The sequence below is a fragment of the Tympanuchus pallidicinctus genome, unplaced genomic scaffold (assembly GCF_026119805.1).
Source record: "Tympanuchus pallidicinctus isolate F22 unplaced genomic scaffold, pur_lepc_1.0 scaffold8, whole genome shotgun sequence".
Classification (NCBI taxonomy): domain Eukaryota; kingdom Metazoa; phylum Chordata; class Aves; order Galliformes; family Phasianidae; genus Tympanuchus; species Tympanuchus pallidicinctus.
In genome coordinates, this window is record NW_026294802.1 from 30,902,890 (window position 1) to 30,914,311 (window position 11,422).

At 42.7% G+C, this 11,422-nt stretch overlaps 1 long non-coding RNA gene across 1 annotated transcript; it reads left to right on the top strand.

The window, feature by feature from the left end:
• Positions 1-3,884: 3,884 nt before the first annotated feature.
• LOC128073871 (uncharacterized) lies at positions 3,885-11,080 on the top strand. The gene is made up of 2 exons (XR_008202909.1): positions 3,885-3,924; positions 6,017-11,080. It is a non-coding gene; the product is annotated as an uncharacterized LOC128073871 (long non-coding RNA).
• The last annotated feature ends 342 nt before the right edge of the window (positions 11,081-11,422 follow it).

Below are 11,422 nucleotides of genomic sequence, written 5' to 3' on the forward strand. Positions count from 1 at the left end.
CTTTTTCTTTGTATTGGTTTCATTACTGGTCTGCAGTAAGCTTCCTCATTATCAACTAGTCATTATCATCAAGCAATTAAAAAAAAAAAAAAGAAAAATATGCTGAACATAATAAATCTTTAGTGCCTTTTGATATGTCTGGGGCTAGTTATAAATAGAAACATGAGAGAGAAATATTGTATGTAAAGAACCTCCACATTACCCAGATCATGTTATATATGCATCTGGCAGGAATTTCTTCTCTGACTCCCAAGACTTACTGATGGAGGAGGAGTGAGTGTGCTTCTCTGTGTGCTATTTCTTCTCTTCCCTCAATTGGGTACTTCTGGATACTCTTCTCTCCTGGAGGAGAGCTTCCAAAAACTGGCCCAAACCTCACTGATTTGTTCCATTTAACTTGACATAAGAGTCATGAAAAGAATCATGAAAAGAATCTCTCCTTCATTTTGCTAAGCCAAGTCTAACAATTCACAGAATAACAGAATCACAGAATGGCCAGGGTTGGAAGGGACCTCAAGGATCATGAATCTCCAACCCCCTTGCTACAGACAGGGCCACCAACCTCCACATTTAATACCAGACCAGGCTGCCCAGAGCTCCATCCAACCTGGCCTTGAACACCTCCAGGGATGGGGCATCCACAACCTCTCTGGGCAGCCTGCTCCAGCACCTCACCACTGTCATAATAAAGAACTTCCCCCTGACATCCAACCTAAATCTTCCCTCTTTCAACTTAAAATCATTTCCCCTTGTCATGCAATTATCTACCCTTTCAAAGAGTTGACTCCCCTCCTGTTTGTAGGCTCCCTTTAGGTACTGAAAGGCTGCAATGAGGTCACTGTGCAGCTTTCTCTTCTCCAAGCTGATCAAGCCTATCTCCCTCAGCCTGTATTCATAGGGGAGGTGCTCCAGTCCTCTGATCATCTTTGTGGCCCTCCTCTGGACCCTCTCCAACAGCTCTCTGTCTTTCTTGTAATGACGGTCCCTCCCTCCTCCTGGCCAGCCCTCCTCTGATGAAGCCCAGGATACCATTTTCTTTCCAAGCTGCAAGAACCCACTGCTGGCTCATGTTAACTTTTTCATCCACCAGGATCCCCAGCTCCTTCTCCACAGGGCTACTCTCAAGGGCTGCTCCTTCTGGTCTTGCCACAAGCAGATTCTGTGAGTCGGGCAGAAGAGATGCCTGAGTTCTTTTTCCTTAACTAGAAGACTATCTATGAGGTAAATAATCATTAGTTTCAGTCTAAAGCTTGGAGATGAAATTTCAGTTTTCAGTGCCCCCAAGGCAGAGGACCGTGTGCAACCAACCAGCATCAGGGCAGCTCAAGGAACGAACTTCTGCAAAGCTGAGGGTAGCAGATGACTGTGGAGAACCAGCCCTCTAAAACACTGCTCTAATTGACTAGGAATCACTCGGCAGTTTGGTCATGTTATCCTAAATGTAAAGGGAAAGCATCCTTGCTCTCAAGGAGGAGCTCTAAGATCTAAATCTAAAACTGAACGGCATCAGAATGCAAGGCACTATCCAAAGGGTCACTGAGAAGGTATTCCAGACCTTCTGGTGACAATGGAACCCAGAGAGGTTGTGGAGTCTCCCACTCTGGAGATACTGAGAACTCATCTGGACGCTTTCCTGATCAACCTGCTGTAGGGAACCTGCTTTGGCAAGGGATTGGACTAGACAGTCTCCAGAGGCCCCTTCCAACACCTAAAGTTCTGTGATTCTGTGAAAAGGTGGGTTTTAGTCTCCTACCTCACAACATAAACATACCGTGTACAGCCTGAGGAGTGGTTACCTTGGAGTAGGCAGTGTACACCTTGCAGTTAGTTTTCAAGTGTTTTATCCATTCTATTAATGAAATGTTTGTCAGGCATTTCTCCTGTGGGTAAATCACAGACCTGAGCCTGCTGTGACACTGCTGAGCTGTACCCCTCGCCCTTTGCCAATGGGCAGCCTGGTGGAAATGCGTGCATCTGGCCATTCTAAAGAAACAGAAATTGCATTTCAAAAAAACCAGCATGAGCAGCTAAATCTACACCCCATAGCTGTGAGAGGTGAGGACGTGACCCAGGGTGTAGCACTGTAAAAAGGCATCTAGCAATGCAGCAGGATACATTTAATTTCAGGCTGCTCTTCACCATCTGTTGAGAACTGCATCTTAGCAGAGAAAGGAGGCAACACGGAGTGAATCCTTTTTATTTAGAAACTCTAAATTTAGGATCGAGAAGGGATCTGCATCTTTCCCCATAGCTTTTTTTGTGTGTGTGTGTTCAGCTGTGGCAGTACCTCTTCTGCCCATGCCAATACTGCTGCAGGAATTCAAGTGAGGAGGTCGGGCAAGGAGGCCAGACACGCTGCCTTATTGTCTGCTGTGCCTGCAGACAGTAGCTACTCCAACCATGATAGCTCTGGTGTCCCTACTGTCCTGTAAATCAGAATGGAGAAAGATATCTCAGCTTTAATTTCAAGTGAACCAAGGAGACCTTTTAACTCCTCCAGTATTGGGCACTGGAGTTCAACTATGGCACACTTAGGCAAGTGTAATACCATAGTGTGAATCTTATTTTCTCATCAATGTATGGAAAAAGCATCTTTCCCACTGCAGGAAAGTCTCTCCAGCTGCTTTTCTGTGCTCAGTGAAACTATTTGGAAGATGAAATACCAAACTCCAACCCAGCAGGAATTTGCTAGTCACTGCACTAAATGATCCAGTATTTCTGAGTTCTTTATGCTAACAGTCTTTTAAAACAAGGATCAAAATCTGAGCTGACTTTAACTATTTCCTAGTGCTCAGCAGCCTGTACAGCTGTTAAGGGGCTTGAAAAAAACTTGCTGGCTTGGAATAATCTTGACTTCCAGTGTTTTGCCCCAGTACCCTCACAAAAAAAAAAAAAAAATATATATATATATATATATATGTATATATAGCAGTTCCATCCTATGTATGCATTTGGCAATCTTAGCATCAGTTTGTGGCAGCCAGTCTGATTTCATCAGGGACACAAGTGGCTGTCACTTCAGTGTCTTATACAGGCCTGCATGCTGCTTTGGCTGTGTAGAGTGTGGTAGATGAGGAAGAGGGACTATATGTCAAATCCCAGGTTTGAGTGAATTCCCAGCTCTGAGAGCAATAGGCAGTGTGGATTGAAATTGAAAAGATTTAAAGGTTTCCTCTCCTCTTGTTAGGTTCCAGCTAAAGGAACCACCAAGGCATGGTGAGAGGCAGGGGAGAAAACCTGGTGCGGTTCTTGGTATGGAAACCAACCTAAAGCTGTGATCCTCGCATGGGTTGGCCAACACTCTGGGCTGGTGCTTCTCCTTGTGCTGAGCCAAGGCACAGGAAAAGATACAACTTTTCTGCAAGCATTACAGAAATACGCAATCTGCTCTGGTTATTAGGAGGGACAAGGCTGAGGGACCAGGCTGCTCCTTATGCCATATCCCCTCCTTGTCCAGCCAAGCAGAGGAAGGCAGAAAAGATGCAACAGTATATATTGATTTGTTCTGCACTTTTCTTCTTGTGCAAACATGAACGTATGTGTTTCTGTACATTCACAGCCCTCCCTCTGCATTTAATAGGTGGTGATGGTGTTTATGTTGCTGGAATCCAGGTCTTAGGAGCCACATATCTAGTTTCTGGGCTGCAAATATGTTTGTGAGGTTCATATTCACTAACAGAAAGAAAAAGAAATGCCTCTGTGTATGAGAATTGCTGAATCATGGCCTGAACCTCTGGTTGACCACCTGAAACAAGCAATGAGTCAGCCACAGGAGCACAGGTGAAGGCAATTCACCTGTGCTACTGGAAGGGGTGGAGCCTGGCTCCACCTCTCCTAGATCCCATTTAAGTGCTGATTGCCACTGAGGAAGGGTCCTTCCTGGAGATTACTCCCTGTGGAGAATGCTGTGAGCCTGCAATACTGGTAAGCATTTTCCATTTTTCTTTTGATCTTTCTGTTGTGATAATCTTACATAGCCTAAAACTCTGTATGCCAATTGATTTTTACACCTCTGTACGCATTGATTGTATGCTTTGTCTGCTAGCTAATTCCTCTTGCCTTCCCTCTTTCTTCAGTGAGTGAAATCTTATTTAAACTGCTGTATGTTTCTGTGTTGCCCCAAAAGCTTTCTCTATGTGGAGGAAAAAGCAAGTGAATTGCACCAATTATTTAATTATAGTGAAGCAAGGAAACAAACAAAATGAAATTAACATTCATTTTTAAATTCTGATTAGATCATCCTCATTTTAAAACACCAGAGTAATAATTTAGTGCAGTAGCACTTCTCCTTGAAAGTTTCTAGGATTTGGGGAAATTCAGGAATGTAGCAGAATCATTTGCTTGTAATTCATTGCAGTGGATTTCCCTTGAGCGAGGCCTCTGCTTTGATTAAGATATGTGGCTGATGCTGGCTGATAACATACTAGTGGCCAATAAGAGTCTCTTTTTTTAATTTGACTAACATTCTAGACTCAGCTTAATACTTTCCAGGTGAGGATGACAATGGGTAAGGACAAGAAGTGCTTTTCTGCACCTTGTGTAACTTAGTGATAGCCCTAGCCCTACAACGTGCCTAATCTGAATTACTTCTGCTCATACCATTACCTTAAACACCTACGGAGGGATTCTGCTAAATATGTGCATGCTGATCTAAAGGTAAATTTGCCCAAGAAGTGATCCATACCAGAGTGGCTTTGTAATCTGTGTAAAGCATGATTTTCTCATAAAAAGCCTCAATGTAATATATATGCTGTCATTACACAGAGGAATGACATCCCACTAAATATTAGGAAGCTGACTTTTTTCCTCCCAACTACTATGCTTTGAGCTGGCACAACAGAGATTGCCTCATGTGCCCACTAAGGAAAATAGGAAAGCCAATTTTCCATGTTATCTGCAGGTTTCTTCACTATGGAAATAAGCCATAGGAAATGTTGCTTACTTAAGCCTTGAAGAAATAAACTTGATTTCCTATTTTGAGAGTGGCTTTGTTGTCAGTGACAAACCAGGGGAGACTAATTTGTCACTGGACAAAGAATCTACAAAGCTAAGCAATATAGCACACAAAAGAAAAATCATCCTAAGCATAATGAGTAGTCAAATTCATCAACCAAGATAAATTTGACTCCATAACATTGATATTTGGTCAGGTTATTGTTTTATCTCTACTACTTTTTCTCAGGAAGGCAGGTAGGAAAACATGTCAAACTAGACCACTTCAGCTAATGGTCTCAATCCTGAAAACATGTGCCATGCTTATCTGGCATTGCAGCAAGTCCAAACATTTCAAAATTATTAGGCACAGAGTTCTCATTAAAATAGCAGGATTCAAATAAATGCAGCAAACAACAAATCAGTCTTTTAAATTTGCTGCTTTGCTGCTGAACCAAAAAGGTGCACGTTTTCCAGTTTCTCTCTGCAATCATAAAGCATTGCTCAGCTTTTAATAAAATCTTGGAGCCTCACATAATCCTAGAATTTCTAAAACAGAGTCAAAAAGAAACTATTCAACATGTTGCTAGCTGGAATCAAATTTGGACTTGGTAATGAAAGCGGTTTTGTTTGCACCTTTGACTTTCAGGGTACTGAGTAGTACAGATTATTTTTGTAGAGAAGTCTGCATACTGCCACTGGACTAGACTCAGATGAACAGCAGGCATCTGTTCGTCATTTAGATGCTGATTGTTGGTGTTGATAGCTCCACTGGGTTGATCTGCGTTTGTAGTTAGACTCATAAAAATGTTGCCTGTTATGAAAATACTGAAGTGAGATGACATTGGGCAGTAGACCACTCTCATGCTGATGAGAACTGGGAGCATACAGTGTGGTTATTATTTTAATGTGTTTTAATATCTCTTTTCTGGGTGACCTGAGTAGCTATCCACACTCTGCCTTGGTAGCTGATGAGGACTCATCACTGGTAAGATTTAAGGACAGTCATTCATCACCGTAAGATGTATGAAGCCAGCAGTCTGCTGAGGAAAAGTATAAGAGTGACAGAGATGCATGTTTCCAGATTTAACCTGACATCCCAGAAGGCCTGGTCCCTGAGAGCCTGGACGCAAGCAAATACTGAAAAGCTGTGCCATTACAAGAGCCCTGAAGACAGGCAAGGATGCAGAGAGACTCTGAGCAGGACAAGAGGAGAGGAAGCAGCCCTGTTGTGTTGGGATTGCCATCTGGTTCTCAGAGAAGGAAAGGCTCCTTTGGGTCTTGGTTCTATAGAGCAAAAGATGAATTGGCCCAAAGTGTGAAGAAGACAAACTGATGCAAATGATCATAAGGAATGGAATTCCTGATATCTACCAATCAAGAAAACAAAAATATAGGATTTCAAGAAAGCAAATGTCATTATTCAGAGAACTGAGAGGCAAGTTAGGCTGATAGAGAAAAGGGGTTCAGAAGGAAGTTCTGTGAAACGCTGTCTCGAAGAGAGAAACACTTTATTTTCAGAGAAACAGATACAGGAAGTGTGGTGAGAAACCACTTGTGCTAACTCAGGAGTTTTTCAGTGACCTGAAAATTATTTGGTGTAGAAAGTAGGTCAAGTTACTAAAAAGGTATGTGTAAGTCTAGCACAAACCTACAAGGGCAAAATTGGAAAGGACAATGCATAGGAAAAAAAAAACAATTGACACAAAATGAAACAAGAAGCAGTAGGAAAAATATGTGGAAGGACATTTGCTAAAATGTGCAGGCAAGAAAGGAAAGAGGCTCACTTCTAAGGAAAGAGGAGTTTAATGTTATGTGTAGAGAGGAAACAAGGACTTCTGAGCAGGGAAGAATTTGGTAGATATTATGATATTGGCTCCATCTTCTAACTTTACTTACCAGGGGAGTCTCATAACCAAATTAAGGAAGTACTCTTATTGAAACTCCTGTGAAATTGTAAAGCTGGCTGGAAATCCATATTTCTACAGAGAATGATAAGTAAATTCATGCTAGGATTTCTCCATAGTTCAGTATTATACAATATTTAAGGGCTTGGACATGAAGCAATGCAACTCTTGAACAGAACATAACTGCAGTACAGGGCTGGACTTCAAAAAGATATTGAAAAACTGAAATGATCTGAAATAAGTAGTACAATAAGTAGGTAGTAAAACTCACTGTACCAACACAAGATGAGAGAAGCAGAACAAAGCACCTGTGTATTAGTAAAGACTGTGGGGTACGCAGGAGGCACATGACCTCTGTCAGTGATGCTGAGCTGCTGAGGGCACTCAGATTTGCAGCAGGATGCTGAAACAGGATTTGTGTGGAAGATGTGTTAAGTAATCCTTTTGCCCTGTTTATCACTGGCAACATCTCAGCTCTGCTTGAAGAAACACAGGGTCAATTTGCAGAGCAGAAGCAGCAAGATACAAAATTGTTCTGCAGGCCAGGAAAATAAATTGTCCTAAAAAGTGCCTGAACAGCATATTTAGGTTAAATAACACCAGTTTCAAGCTGTGGGAATGCCAGAGGCTGTCTGCCCTTGGAGGCAGGTTGAGCAGTGCTGGGAAGGTATGCTGAGTCTGCCCTGGGGCAGGGGGCAAGGTGTCCTGTGGGTCACATTCCATACTTCCATGATAGCTTAAATCCTCCCTGAATAGAAAGATGTAGCAGAGAGGTGTCACAGAACTGACATTTTCCCTGTTAAAATCATAACTGCATCTGTAAGAGAAGTGACCAGAATACCTAATGACTCATCCTGATAAAAATATCTTAAGAAGCAGAAAAATGAGAGCACTTAACATCAACTAATGCTGCCTTGAGGGGCATAGGAACAGATGTTTTTTGCAAAAGGGCTAGTTCTTGAAAACTAGCCTATTTCAGACATAAACAATGCATCTATTACTCTGATGTTTCAAAGACCAGAAACCATTTATCTGCGTATGCTTTTAAACTGAAAGTATTGGCTCAACAGTGTTCATTCCAATTAAATATAGGCAATAATTAGAAAAGACAGTGATCTATCAAGGCATCAGCTTGATGAGGTCTTTAAATCTAGTGAGTGGGTACCCTAACTCTGCCACATCAAACAAACCCCAGAACAGCCCCATGGAAAAGCCTGAGAAAACTCAAATGCTGAGCCATGCCTGTCTGACCTTGGACTAGATGGGATGGGAAAGCACCAGTAACAAGCTGGTTGATTTGTTTATACTTTGGTCTTGAATGAAATTATATTTGGCTCTATCAGAGCAAGATTTTTATCTGATGTTTTATTGTGTGAGGGGAAAAAAAGTCCCCTCTGCCTCTTTCTGGTTAGGTGGTGTGTATGTACTACCACTTCAATGCTAACAGGAATATTTTGATTTCTTTCTCTAATGAAGACCCACCGAAGTGGAGGGAAGGCAAGGGACTGAATGATTGCTATCAGCAGACTGAGGCTGAAAATGTGTCTTGGACTTAAGTGTGTGTGTGAGCAGCTTCTGTTAAAAAAATGTTTTGCTGAGGTTAAGACAAGCTGAGAAAGGCAGATGGAAGTTATGTCCTTGCCTCAGAACAGCATTTTGCTACAGGCAAGTTTTATTATCATGATTATACCAAAGCAAAACACAATTGCTTATTTAGTCACAGCAACTCAAACAACTTCTTATTAGGAAATCATCAGGAGAATGGCTCTAGGAGGTGAAAGCTACCATCTTCACCATCCATTCCCATTCTCTGTTTCCTCATGTCAGCTGTGTAGTTGGATAGTTTCAAAGGTATCTCTTTAACTATACCTGCCACAAGTCCAGGTCTTATAAAAAGCATGGCTTGTGAGGTTATGCAGAGCAAATATTCCCATTGATTTCAGTGGGCAGTGCACAAGGATTTAATTTCTCAGCTGTGGCAAGATGCTGGCAGCCTTCTGGGAGGCAGTGGGGGCTCAGGGTGCATGGGGTGGGCAGTGTGGTACACTGGATGGGCAGCACAGGATCGGCTGCTCCCTCCAAGGCTTACGTTCTGAGAGAGATGGGCAGAACATAGGCAGCCAAATGTATGGGCTGGGAGCCCTGCCTCATGTGGGGGCTGCATGACAGCGGGCCTTCTGGCTTGTGGGTCTGTGTTATGGAGATAAACGCCACAGCAGGAAGGGCTTCAACCAGATCTGCAGTGGAAATTTCCTTTGTGCTTGCAGAAGCATGTGTGTGTGCCTAACAAGGTTATCGGCTTCCCAGGGTGGCTGTGTATGTATCTGCACTCTAAATAAATTTAGTGGAAGTATAACTGTGCCCTAAAATACAAGAAAACATTTGCTGATCATCATGCAAATTGTAGGGGCTTACGACAGCAGGTTTCTTAAGGATTACTTGCTCCTGGATCACTGCTGTGCTGCCAGCATCGCACCCAGCTGGGCCTTTTCTCCAGCCAGGCAGCTGGCAGGGGAGCCTGGGGCAGTGGCCAGTCCTCCCTGGGGCCCTCTGTGCCTTTTGTGAGGACAAGAAGCACTGAGCCAAGAAAGTTGGGATATCTACTGCAGCTTATAGTAGTCATGTATAAATTATTAATATAAATCGCATCAGGCAGCAGAACTTTGTGCATATGAAATTGCCTCATACTTACATTTGAAACATTCTTGTTTTCTCAAGCATGAAAGTCCATCTTTAATGGCCTATTAGTGTTTAGTTAATGCTACATTAGCTGATTTTTAATGTACTGCTCTAGAAACAAAGAGATCACAATCCAGACATTACCTCAAGAAGAAATGCAAAAGGAATCAAACATGAGAAAGAGGTGCAGACTTTTTCAGTTTCATTGGCATTTTTCTCACCAGAGCAAGTTCATTAGGAGCACAGCCTATAAAATAATGCTCAGTGCACTGCAAAAGATCATGTCAAGGGCAATTTTGTAGCATGATAGCAAGGGGATTAAAGCAATCATTCACATGAAGAATAACAAGTGTTCAACATCTGATCACCTACGTAGTGTCTGAAAATGTTCCTTTGAAACACCACGTCAACGTTCTTCCCCCTTTTGTAATAAGTTTGCCCACTTAGGTGGCAAAAAGAATTTTAATGAAATGCTAATACAGTAGCTATAGCTTTATTTGCAATTTTACATAAAACTGCACCCTGCTGAGCTGCCCACTCTGTGCTGCCAGCCCCAGGAGTACAGCAAGGTGATGGGTCCGTGAACACCTCCACAGCAAAGCATCCACAGGATGGAGGCATCCGGCCAGTGACCAGCCAGACTGAGAAATCAGCATTCACTGAAAGTGAGATTTTTTGCTGTCATACTGAAAAATACCAGGGCTAAACAGTGTACCTGAAGGTACTCTTTACTCCTTACTTGCATGCTTTATTCTTTATTTACACAATAAGCTATAAGCGTATGATTTTCAGACATCTAAGTGTATTACCTCTTAGTATTTGCTTATCTGCATAAAGATGCTTGATTTCTCCTTGTCTAAATGTTTTCAATGTGTCTTAAATGATTTACACTAAAACACTGTCAGTGCTTGTGAAAGATAGGATTTCTGTCACTTTATTATAGCCACTTAGAGTTTAGCACTGTGTCTGTTCTTGTAGTCCAGCTTCTCTTTATTGTCAGTGGAGAGACAGAAGTCTCTAGAGAGCAGCTCATTTGATTTGTCTCAGCTGCCTTCTTTAGACTGGGGTGAATCACTTAGTCACGGGAGCTGACATCTTCCTGCTTTGATTGTAGAGACTGCTGCCTCCTGCCTTTATTCCCAGTGCCCAGCTTTGAGATCACAGAAGTGTGTGGAGATGAATCTCATCTCTTCCTGCTGTAATGGCATTCTTCTACAGAAACGAGACTTCTTACAGGACTTTTGCCTGGCAATAGGACTTCAGGACTAACTTCATCCTGTTCAAGGCTGTAATGTAAGGCTTATGTACTGCTTGATATTTATTCACACCTTCTGAATAACACTGTAGGAGCACTTCAGAGGTGCAAAGGTTCCAGGCATAGCCTTTGGGCTTTCACTGGCTGATTGCTGTGGTTTAGCTTGGCAGAGAGCTCAGCATCACACAGCCATTTTCTCATTCCCACTCCCAATGGAATGGAATGGAGAAGGGAATTGGTGGGGAAAAAAAAAATAAATCTTGTGGGTTGAGATAAACACAACAGGAAAAAAACACACACACACACACACACACACACACACACACACACAAAAAAAAAAACAACCAGGAAAAGAAAAGTAATCAGAAAACAAGTGATGCAAAACACAATTGCCCATCACCTGCTGACCAATACCGGACCCATCCCCAAGCAATGGCAGCCTGCCATTTCCCCCCAGTTTTGATGCTCTGCACGATGCCATATGATATGGGATATTCCTTTGGTCAGCCTGGGCCAGCTGCCCTGGTTCTGTCCCCTCCCAGCTCCTTGTGCTCCCCAGCTCTTCACTGTCAGGGTGGCGTGGGAAGCTGAAATGTCCTTGGCTCCGTGCAGCACTGCTCAGTGACTACTAAAACACTGGTGTGTTATC